Here is a 12,740-nt window from a genome sequence, read left to right as displayed (position 1 = left end):
CTTTAGCATTCCTGTTCCAAGAGATATGCTGTGAACTCAACGGGTCTAAGATCGACCACACACGCAATGTTGGCTTCACGTCAACCCTTAAAACATACGTCTCGGCATCACCAGCAGACTCGCGTAGTTTAGAAAATGCAGGATGGTTCATAGACGATCCAGAGGATAGAACAGTTGCAGAGTACAAGCGATACCTCTAAAAATGCTTATGGGGTACTTGAGGACATGAGACAGATACTTATGAACGCTAAACAAGAACTTATTCTCGTGCAGAGGCGACAGACAATAACTCATATGTTCAAGGAGCTCAAGAGGAGAATATGATCACAACCAGCAAGATAATATGGAAAATGCCTCACATCAGAGTATCAGACGAGGAGCGTTTGAAGCTTTTAAAAGTCCTGAATTCAGGCACATTTTTGTCACTGACACTTCGCTTGTGGGAGATTTTCGAGTTCCCAGTGTTACCGACTGTGAGCATACAAACATGGGCTATTAGAACCTCCAGCCATCTAGAGACACCCAGATTCATGATACTTGTGTTTCAGACTGATAGAAGAGGTAATATAGAAAATGATTCCACCATGTTCGATAACTGCAATTTAACTAATGCCAAAGTCTACCTGAATTCAGAATTCTGCCCATATGACAATCTACACCTGGAGTGGAATCAAAATGTATATAGTCTAGCGTATGACATGAATGCAAGGTTCCGAGCTTCTTACTATGAAATTGCTGAAGGAGAAGCAAGAGGGTGTCTACTCAGTCCGCATAAGTTCAAAGAGCTTTCACCGATCATCGTAATAGACTGCTTGAAACAGAATGAGATAATTAAGTCTAAAAATATAGATGTGCGAATTGAATTTGAATCATCAACAAATTTCCCAGAACACACTGCCACATATCCTCTAGTTCTACATGACCGTATGATTAAATACTGTCTGCTCACAGGTGTGCAGCGAGCTGTATGAATGAATAGGTACTGCACCGTACCTAGAGCATTTCACAATGACGTGTCATGGTGTGAACATCATTGTGGGTGCTCAGGGTTTCTATGATGGTGAGCATAGACAGTTAGTATTTAAAGATGTTGCATTTGTAGCATACACAGAACATTTTGGAAGAATAGAGACATTCTCTGCAAACATAGCACCACCAAGATCTTTCAAGCAAGTGAGGTTTGCTAAGACAAGAAAGAGCGCAAAGTGGTTAACACATTTCTACCACAGAATACACTGGGTTGATCCTGGCATACCCTATAAAAATATGGTGACAGCGCTTAAATTATTTGATCACAAGGACACCATCGTCCACATGAAGGGGGAGGACAAGATCTCATGGATGCGTCGAATATTTAAATTTACTTCTATTCAAGACCTGGAGTTCTACGGCTGACCATCTATCCATCGACTCAAGAAAATGTATCAAAAAAGTGCTACTGTATCCGCTTATGAAAATGTAAAATTACTTTTAAGTTGGATGAGAAATAAATACTTTTTCTTCCCTAACAATCGGTGTATACTTTTTCTTTTTGACACCTGCGCCCTTAGCATCTAAGTATTAACAATGAAACTATACCTGCATTCCACTGAAACTGTCTGAATCACTTACCACACACAGCCTTTGCGCGCTGCCACCGGAGGAGTAGCACTACCTGCGCTATTAACAGAAGTGCTTTCACCTTACCTGCAGTGAATTCGCTTTCTCTCTTTGAATTTGTGCCTTAAAGGCAGCACATCTTCTAGATGTGTGCAATGCAGATCTGAATGCAGTCAATTCTCTTAAACTGTATGTGTGTGTGTGTGTGTAAAATGCGCCACGTTTTGTAGATGCATGTGGTGCAATGCAGACGTAACTGCAGAATGTCCAAAGATATATATTTTTAACGAAAACATAATGATTAGGGTTTTTTAAATAAGAACAGTGATGTAGGGGTAACGAATTTTTTATCCTTTATTCATTTCAATTCAGTTCTTGAGTTAACAATTTAGTTCGTGATGTGCAATGTGTGTGTATATATATATATATATATATATATATATATATATATATATATATATATATAAAAGAGGATATATTTACACATTCATACATATTTTACAATCTCTCTCTCTCTCTCTCTCTCTCAAACACACACACACACACACACACATGCGCACGCATTCATACATATTTTTACACCCCCATATATGCCCACACACTCACACCACACATCACACACACAACTAATAATTACACTATGATAAAAGAGCCATACTGTTTGATGCATAAACCCCCCATCCCATTCACACACTCATTCTCTCTCTATCTCTCAGAGTCCCCCAACCCTACTTTCGATTCAAGTAAATAGTGTTAGTTTGGGAGGGTTTCCAACCCATCCACACAAATGCCTCTTTTATCATCATGAGGAGACAATCCGACTTTAGATTGCAGTGCAGTGCACACTTCGTGGCCTCGCAATGGAATACTAGTTTGCTGAACAATGTGTGAAGGAGTGCCTTGAACGCTGCGACCATACAGGCACTGCAAATAGTCTTCAACCATAACAGCTCGAGATGACGCATGTCTAACACCGTTTTCTCGCCTCTGGGTGCCCCCCGTCTATTGTACGATATGCATACATTCTGGACCTGAATTCCACAAACTGTACAATCGGTAAACCATTTGCCTCGTCTTTCATGAGACCGATACCTTTCTTGTTCATAGGAACAATACTGTAAGGATTATCGACCTCATAAGAAGACGTGTCGAATTCCTTACCATGGCACCTAATTACTTCACATGGACCTCAGTTCTTGATCCAGTAGATAAAGCTGTCTGTATCCATATAAAGCAACTTTGGTTCTACGAAATAAGATTTCGCAAACTCATAGTGGAAGCAGTACATGTAGAATTTGGAGATATCCAATAAGCACATCCCCAAATAAATAGGCTTCATAAACTCTACTGCACTCTTCGACATCTCCACAGCAACAAAGTTTTCATTGAAAATGGTGGCACGCTCAAAATTTAGCCTGGTGATACACTTTCTCACACCATAACACCCTTCCCATGCGGCTCTAATCAAAATATCACGTTCATTTCTTACATTCTGCATAGTTTTCCCGAAAATGAGATTGTTCATTAATTTATAAAAATCTTTTTCAAAACCCTTACTCGCGACCACCCTCTTTTCGGTATTTAGTTCAATATACTCCTTCAACCAGGGGGATTACTTGAAGGAGATAGCCTGGGTGATTCTAACAAATTTCATTCCTAAGCTGAGGCAATGCTGGGGGTTACAATAATGAATAATATACCTCTGCTGATCTCCAACAGTTTAGGGATGGTGCTTCCTCGCAGATTTGTTGCTCTGGACTTAATGGCAAGTTGCTTGTCACTCCATGCAAGTTATTAGGATATGTGATGTCTCTCTCAAGCGCATACCCTACATCAGAATCGGCCGCAAGACCCATTATTTTTCCACCTAATCCCTTACAAGTTGTTCACATCTAAGTACATAATGTAACTTGAATCAAGGAATACATTAAACACGACACCCATCCATGGGTTATTTGCCTTGGCATGCCTGTGAACGCATTGAAAAAGTCCCTCACGGATCCCGTGCTCAAAAAATAGAAGCATTGCAGCATCAGTCAAAAGTTCGATGCTGCGCCCCATGTTTTTGAGCATGGCGTCCCAGGACAACCCAGATGCCGTGTAATAAAAGGTGGGGTCTAGAGATTACGTGGCCATACATACACTCAAGAACTTTTCGGAAACATCTGCAAGCAAACGTACGTCTGTGTCCATGTATAGTCTTGCATATTCTCCCAAATTGGGGAAGCTGAATTCCCACCAGACATTCACGAGATGCTCATAATCTGCTGTAGTTACGACATCGCCTGTGAGACAACTGGTAAATGCAGATATGTCGGGAAGCCTGATTTCATTGAGTTTTGCCATACTATCAACATACTCATACGGGCAAACTCCTTTCCTAGTCGCAAGTTGGAACTTTTCCTCATCAGGAAATGCAGATAGAGTGATATGCATATCATTCCGAGGTAAGGATCCAACGAGTTTCTGAAGTGAAGTCTGCATAAAGCATAAAGAGTCAAGGAAGTGGAGCGTAATTTTTCGCATCATTCATTTTGAGAGAGAAATATACTTCTCAACACTTTCAGGGAGGATGCTGACCTGATCATACTTCATACCGAAATTAGCCACATGCTCAACGAGAAAATGAGTGTCATACCCACTCAAATTATGAAAAAAGACAGGTATGTGCCGTGGTAACTTATACTTCAAATTGCATGCATTATGAGCTGCAACGCAGAACTTTCCCCAAAGATGATAATGATCTCTATGGGGATTTCCGCTTTTCTATCTAACGGTAGCCCATAAATATGACAATTAACAGCCTTTTCATGCAATTCATCATCTTCCTTTGATTTGGTCATGGGAATGTTGGTGCTGTAGAGCTTATCAACTCCCTATGAAAGTTTTTCAAGTTCAGTGAGGAGCCAAACCGCAGGATCGTCTCTGGCGAAAGACTCGCAGCAGTTAAGTTTAGAATCATATCCACATACAACTTGGAACGCTGCCGCATAAGGTACATGTTTTTGTGTGAAGGTTGTATGTGAGGCTAAGGGGTTCCCTTCACAATGAGTAGTAGGAGCTAGCAGGCATTCAAAGTTGGCATACACTACAAAAGGACATCACTGCTGGTGGTGAGCATTTTGAAATTTAATGAAGTTATTATCCTCTGTGGGCATAATGACACGTACCGGGTCCTTGGAAGCACAATCTAACAGATGTATAGCTAATAACTCTTCTGATGAAAAATATTTTAGTCACCTTAAACACCGTTTGTTACCCGAGAACAAAGGAGGCGCGACATGTCTCTGATCCAAACATAGCGATAATTATCACCTTCAGAGAAGAGCAGCATGTTTACATGCAGCTCTCACTCACCTGAAAATTTTGAGAAATGGAGGGGGCCGACAATGGTGTGCTTGTCTTGCTCATCTGACTTGTCGTTATTCTTCTCCAGGCCATAAACGTGAACCGATACTCCGGTATTCTGCACCTCAAACTTAGTTATGTCCTGGAATTTTATGGGTAACTCTATACCATCAAAATTATAATAGGTCTTAGTATCATGGACTTTGTAACTGTTCAGATGCTGTGGATTTGTCTTGTAATTTCTCTCACAAGCCATGACTGACCACGCAAAACAAGCATCATCATTTGTATTTGCGACATTAATGCATGCTTTCTTGTTAGCGATATCCTCAGGGAGCTTAATATAACTATAACCTCCATTTACCGGATCATAGACATGTATATGGATGTCAAGGAGTGGTACACTGCTGAGCGCTTTAACGGACCTGCATACTTCCATCTTGGAAAATCAGTCCATAATAGCACTCAAGGTGGATTCACGATACCACTCAGCAATGGGTGTGCTCCGAGAAATAACGCCATTATCACCCCATATATAGAACAGAGCTGTAGCCTCTGTATCACCTGTATGTTTAGGTAGGCGATTCAACTTGCAGCATAGTACTGCACTGCATTTAATAGCTTTAAATCACGGATCGTCTAGGACTTTGAGGAGCTCGGTCTCCAAGACATGGAGACACACTTCCAAAATCTCCACAGGGTCGCGGTACCTCCTTACCGAATTCTCAATCCTTGTGAATGAGATGCGCCCCTCAAAAGCCCTAGCAACTTCTGAGTATTCTAGAGGGGTCATTATACTGCTATTCTGATGTCCTTTACTATGAATAGCATGGGGGGAGAACACTTCCACTAGCCATAGGATAATCAATATTACTAGTACTACTACTACAAGTAGGAGTCCAGCCCATCAATGACGGGCCGATGAGGGTGTGTCAGCTGTAGCGAGGGGTATGCACCTTGGTATACACACCTTTCATTGACGGCAGGGGCGAACTGTCCGAGGGGGTGGAGGGGGTGATGGTCGGTGGTAATAATCGGTCTGCGGTGATGGCCCCTCGGGTCTGATGTCCCCATTACTGACCGGTAAGGTGGGAGACAGATACCCTTGTTCGTCTTCTTCTGTCGGCTGAGTTCCCCATGGACACCAGAGGCTTTGCGGCAATGCGAGGGCAGGTGCTGCTGCCGCCTCTCATGCAGCTGTGATCGACGCTATACACAGTGCTGGGTGTCTCTGTGGTGTGTGGGTAATTCCCGCCCCCGCAACCGCTGCTCTAGATACATGATGTACTTCATGTGATATGCCAGTAACATAAATAAGAAAAAAATAACTTTCATGATCTAGATTTAAAACAATAAATTTTAAAACTGAATAATGGTAATTATTTTCTGTAACGATAAAGTTCAAAAATATTCCCCTTCTCCACTCTGCCTCCATGGCTTGAGTAACTCATCAGCACATTCAGTGAGTTCTCCCACCCACTGAGGTACATCCGCCGCCTCATCTAAAAGGGTCATACGCTCACGCCTCTCGGTTTCTTCTTCTTCATCCACAGTAGCCGCCATCTCGTGAACCCAGTCATGGATTTCACCCCCGCCTTGCACGACACCCTCAGCAGCCCCCTCCCTATGCATAGAATCATCTAGAAAGAAAGGAAAAGAATATGTATTTGACAGCTCAGTCTAGGCACTTGGAAAAAATATATACTACACGAAATTATTTTATCTAAGAACTACGCTTTACAAATGTACTTACGTTCGCACTGTGCTTCAGCCCTCTTGACCTCTAGCTGATGGGATAGTTCAGCCAGCATGCGAGGAATCAATTCTAGAAAGACGGAAAGGACTGAGTATAATATCCAGTATGGAAAAAAAATCTCTCTAGCATGCACATACACACATACATACACACACTCTGTTAAAGGATGCAGCAGTCTGTGGACTGTAGCCCAAACAGATATAACACATAACACAGACACAGGATCTGTTAAAGGGCGCTGCAGTTTGTGGACTGTGGCTGAAACAGATATAACACATACATAGAATCTGTTAAAGGGCACAGCAGTCTGTCTAGAGTGCGGTCCAAAACAGATATAACACACACAATCCGTTAAAGAACGCAGCAGTTTGTACAGACTGTGGTCCAAAACAGATATAACACTGAACATACAACACAGGCACACAGTCTGTCAAAGGATGCAGCAGCCTGTGTAGACTGTGGTCCAAAACAGATATAGCACAAACAAACATTGAATACCGACACAGAATCTGTTAAAGGGCGAAGCAGTCTGTGGACTGTGGCTCAATCAGATATTTTAACACCGAAAAAGTACTTACCTGGTAATTGATCTTCATCTCCTCGGCGGCGCTTGCCGCTGCTGCTGCTGTTTTCGTTGCTGGTGCAGCTGGTACGTACGCTTCATGATGAGGACGAAAGTACAACGATTGACCACTGGGTGAAGTACAGAAGCAGACTGAGGGCAAGTTCGGTTATGGTTTGGCTTATATAGCTTCCATAACGTCAAATCACGTCACTAATGCAGTAGCCAATAGGACTACAGCATTCTAGGGGTGGGGGTGCTATGTCAGGAAAGAATGAATGATGACTGCACTATTAGTGGCAAAACCTCGAACTTCTCATTTGATCACTGAATCTCCAAGTGATATATTCAGTTATCAATATCATTAAAATTGGATTGGAATTAAGTACTTAGGTAATTCATACATTAGATGCGTGATGTGTCACATGTGCTCCATTAAAATCGTTAGCACATTTCTAGAAGACAATCTGTGGCATCAGTATGAGCATGCGGGCTAGAAGCCATGATGTCAGCATTCGCACACTCACGGGCTATACACGTGGCGCATACCCTGTTAGGAATGCCTGAGAGAGAAAGCATTGCAATATCTCTCTCTCAGCACTTGACTACAGGTGGGGTGAGGGGTGACATGTGTTTCACTTACTGCAAGTGACGATCTTGGATGACATAATGGGAGCATGCTCTGGCTGTGTCCTAGACCATGTGGCGAGCACAATGCTTGCCAACATCTTGGGTGACATCACAGGTGACAGCATCCTCTGGTGCCAGTGCTGTGTACCAAATCACATGGTGAACACACTGTTTGCCACCATCTTTAGTAATGGTACTTGCGTCATCAGCTGACATCACGGTAGCACCCTCTCGTGGTGGTGCTGTGTACTAGGTCAGTTTGAGTCTGGACCTTATGGCGAACACACTGTTTCCCGTCATTTCCCCCACCATCTTGGATTACATCACAGATGAGAGCACCCTCTGGTGGTTGTGTTGTGTACTAGGTCAGTTGGAGTCTGGACCTCATGGTGAACACACTGGATGGCTGTGCTGTGTGAAATTTTTTAAATAAACACTTATGTCCAGCACTGGTCGAATCCTTTTCCCACTAATCCTTAGGAGAAGATGGTGGTCGGGTGACTGAGGTTAGTCCAAATGTCCTTTCTTTCACGCCATTTTCTTAGCTTGGTAGAGAAACCCCAAGTGACCTATCTTCCCGCCAAAATTCAAACTTGGCGCCAGTTCCTAGGAAGAAGTGGCAGTCGGATGACTTAGTTTAGTGGAGGCAGCCCAATTGCCCTTTCTTTCCCGCCATTTTCTTATATGTGATGCATTAACCTGTTGGAACTTGAGCTTCCGGCCATTTTTCTGGGGAAGGAGAGAGGAGGGGGGGGTGTGGCACTTTCCCGCCTAAAGCCGCCATCTTGTATAACGGTACTTGCGTCATCAGCTGATGTCATGGCCGCCATCTCGGATGACGTCATACGCTGTTGCCAAGTCTCCACACTGACATCTTGGATGACATTATCGCCGACATCTTGGATACATCTGGCAACAATGCAGAGTGTGTCAGAATCACTCTTGCCCCAATACTCCAGTTTCTTTGGACCTTCAGTGCATATACTCTGCAAACCACTGTGAGGTTCATGGCAGAGGGTACATCCCATTGTACCAGTTACTGGGGTTTCTTCCCATTCCCTTCATTTATGGTGGACCGGAAGAATGGTTGTTTGAAAGCCTCTGTGTGTGCAGTGATTATTCTAATTGTGTCTGCATGATCCCTATGTGAGCAATATGTATAGGGTTGTAGTATATTCCTAGAGTAATCATTAAATGCCAGTTCTTGAAACTTTGTTAATAGACTTCCTTGATATAGTCTATGTCTGTCTTCAACAGTCTTCCAGTTCAGTTCCTTCAGTAACTCAGTGACATTCTCCCACGGATTATACAAACCTGTGACCACTCATGCTGTCCTCCTCTGTATACGTTCAGTATCCCCTGTTAGTCCTATCTGGTAAGAGTGTAACACACTTGAGCACTATCCTAGAACCAGTCTCACAAGTGATTTGTAAGGAATTCCTTTGTAAACTGATGGCACTTGTCCAGGATTCTACCAACAAACCGACGCCTAAGAGCTGCTTCACCCACGACTGTACTCATATGATCATTCTATTTCGTATCCCTACAAAGTGTTTCACCCAGGTATTTGTTCGTCGATTACAACAGTGACTTGTTGATATCATGGTCATAGGGTACTATGCTTTTTAGTTTTGTGAAATGCTAAGCATTTCATTTCTGAACATTTAGAGCAAGTTGCCAATCTCTGCACCACACTGAAATGTTATCAAGATCTGGCTGATATTTATGCTGCTTCTTTCATATACACTGCTGGCCACCGTAAATGCAACACCAAGAAAGACAAGAGGTAGCACAACAAAATTTATTTTGTAGATAAAATGTTGACCAAGTATCAAATGATTACGTTTACAGACGTCTGAGACATGTGGTTCCTGCCAGAATCAGTAGCCAGAGTAGCCGCTATTGTTGGAGATCACCGCTGCCACACGTCTCGGCACTGAGTCAAAGAGACGTTGGATGTGTTCCTGGGGTACAGCAGCCCAAGCAGCTTCCACACGTTGCCAAAGATCATCTGGTGTGGCAGCTGGGGATGTAATCTGGGTCACTCGTTGAGCAACCATGGACCACATGTTTTCTATCGGCGAAAGATCCGGAGAGCGAGCCGGCCAGGGAAGCACTTCAATCTGGTTATTGACGAAGAACCTTTGGACAATGCGTGCCACGTGTGGTCGCGCATTATCCTGTTGAAATATGGCTGTGGCCGAGCCCTGAAGGTAAGGAAGGACAACTGGCTCCAGCACCTCGGATATGTAGCGCCGGCTATTTAAAGTACCGGCAATGCGTACTAGAGGCGTGCGAGAGTAATATCCAATACCGCCCCATACCATAATACCCGGTGCAAGACCAGTGTGGCGGTGCATAATGCAGCTGTCCAGCATCCTCTCTCCACGGTATCTCCACACTCGAATCCGACCATCGTGGTGCTGCAGACAGAAGCGTGCCTCGTCAGTAAAGACAACGTCATTCCATTCTGCCGTCCACATCCGTCTGTCATCACACCATTGGCGACGGAGACGTCTGTGGTTCTGCGTCAATGGTAGACGAAGCAATGGACGTCTTGCGGACAGACACTCTGCTGTAAACGGCGTCGAATGGTACGCGCAGACACTGGATGATGCGTTACAGACGCAATGTGCTGTGCTATGGTTCGGGATGTCACTGAGCGATCCGTCACTGCCATGCGCACAATTTGCCTATCAGCACGTGCAGTGGTGCACCGAGGTGAATGCGATCGACCACGTCGGTCCGTCGTACCCTCCTGCATCCAACGGTCACATATCCGCATTACAGTTGTTTGGTTTGGTCCAACACAACTAGCGATTTCTCTGTATGATAATCCACAATCTCGGTAAGCCACTATCCTTCCTCTGCCGAACTCGAATACTTGATCAAACGATGTTCGCTGTTGTCTACGAGGCATAACTGATCGTCTTGTGAAACAACCACAAGGTAAACACACGTGCCGAACGTACACTCGTCGAAATCGCCAAGCCTTAAATGGCGCTATGAGGTGGCGCCACAGGCGCGCGTGATGTGCGTCTGCGCTGAAATTCTAATCAGTTGCATATCTCATCGCTGTAAACCCATGGCGTAAATTTCACTTGATTCGGATGCTTCCTTCAGGGTGTTGCATTTACGGTGGCCAGCAGTGTAGTACTTCATTATAGACAACAGCATCATCTGCAAAAGGGCTGATTTTACTGTTAATATTGTCTGCAAGGTCATTAATATACAATGTGAACAGCAAGGGTCCCAACACACCTGCAACACAGCAAACCTGAAGTAACTTCTACAACTGACGACGACCCTCCATCCAAGGTAACATTCTGTGTCATCTCTACTAAAAAGTCCTCAATCCGTCACAAATTTCATTTGATACCCCATATGATCATACTTTTTACAATAAGCATAGGTAATGAGTTAAATGCTTTCGGAAATCAAGTAATACTGCATCTACCTGGCTGCACTGATCCAAAGCTTTCTGTATGTCATTTGAGAAAAGTGCGAGTTGGTTTTCACATGATTGATGTTTTCGAAATCCATGTTGGTTGGCATGGAGGAGGTCATTCTGTTTGAGATAGCTCATAATGTTTGAGCTCAGGATATGTTCTAAGATCCTACAACAAATTGATGTCAAGAACATAGGATTACTTCTATTGTCCTTCTTTTAGATGGGTGTGACCTGTGCCTTTTTTCGAGAACCAGGCATGATCTTTTGCTAGAGGGATCTACGATAGATTACACCTAGAAGAGAGGCTAACTCAGCCGCAAATTCAGTATAGAATCTGACAGGGATTCCATGGCGGCCTGGGGCTTTGTTCAGATTGAATGATTTCAGCTGTTTCTCAACGCCTTTGACACTAATACTTATTTCACTCATCTTTTCAGGGTACGAGGATTAAACTGCGGCAAATCTCCTGGGTTTTCCTTAGTAAGGGACATTTGGAAACGGAGTTGGGCATTTCATCACGCACTGCTCTCTTGATAGCCACACGCATTTCATTCAGTATCTGTCTATCTATAGACCTATACTTTGTTTTGCACCTATTATGCAGTAATCTCTGTTTTTTTTTAGAAATTTCTTTACAGTCACTGTATGCCATGGAGGTTCCCTCCCTTTATGAACTGTTCTACTGGGTACATACCTATCCAGTGCCTGGTCAACTATTCTATTAAACTTGAACCATAGTCCCTCTACATGCTCCTGGCCTGTGCTGAAAGTTTCAAGTTTCTCATTAAGATACGATGCTACTGATTTTTTATTTAGTTTACTGAACATACATATCTTTCTGCTTGTTTTAGTTGTACTTTGATAATCATTGTTGCAACAACCGCGTCATGGTAACTAATACCAGTTTCTATGTGGACATCCTCTAAGAGGTCAGATTTATTTGTTGCTATTAGATCCAATATATTTCCATCATCAGTGGGATTCCTAACTATCTGATCTAGATAGTTTTCAGAGAACGCATTTAGTAAAGTTTCACAGGATATCTTACGACGCCCACCACTAACAAAATTGGAATTTTCCCAACTGATTGTTGGATGATTGAAGTCTCCACCAATGATTACAGTATGGATGGGTAACTTACGTACACGTGAACTGAGCTTTTCTCTAAAGTTTTGGGTTAGATCAGGAGATGAGTCTGGTGTGCGACAGAAGGATCTAATTATAATTTCAAGCCCACCCCTGATACTATGTGTTGTCCAAACTATGTCGCATGCTGCTTCAATTTCTATCTCAGTGGGTTTGAATTTCTTGCCTTCTGTGACAAATACACCACCTCCATTTCTCATCTGTCTATTCTTCCAATATGCACTTAAATTTTCCCCAAAAATCTCACT

This window comes from Schistocerca serialis, chromosome 7, assembly GCF_023864345.2.
Source record: "Schistocerca serialis cubense isolate TAMUIC-IGC-003099 chromosome 7, iqSchSeri2.2, whole genome shotgun sequence".
NCBI classification, from domain to species: Eukaryota; Metazoa; Arthropoda; class Insecta; order Orthoptera; family Acrididae; genus Schistocerca; species Schistocerca serialis.
Note: the sequence above shows the minus strand (reverse complement) of the source record.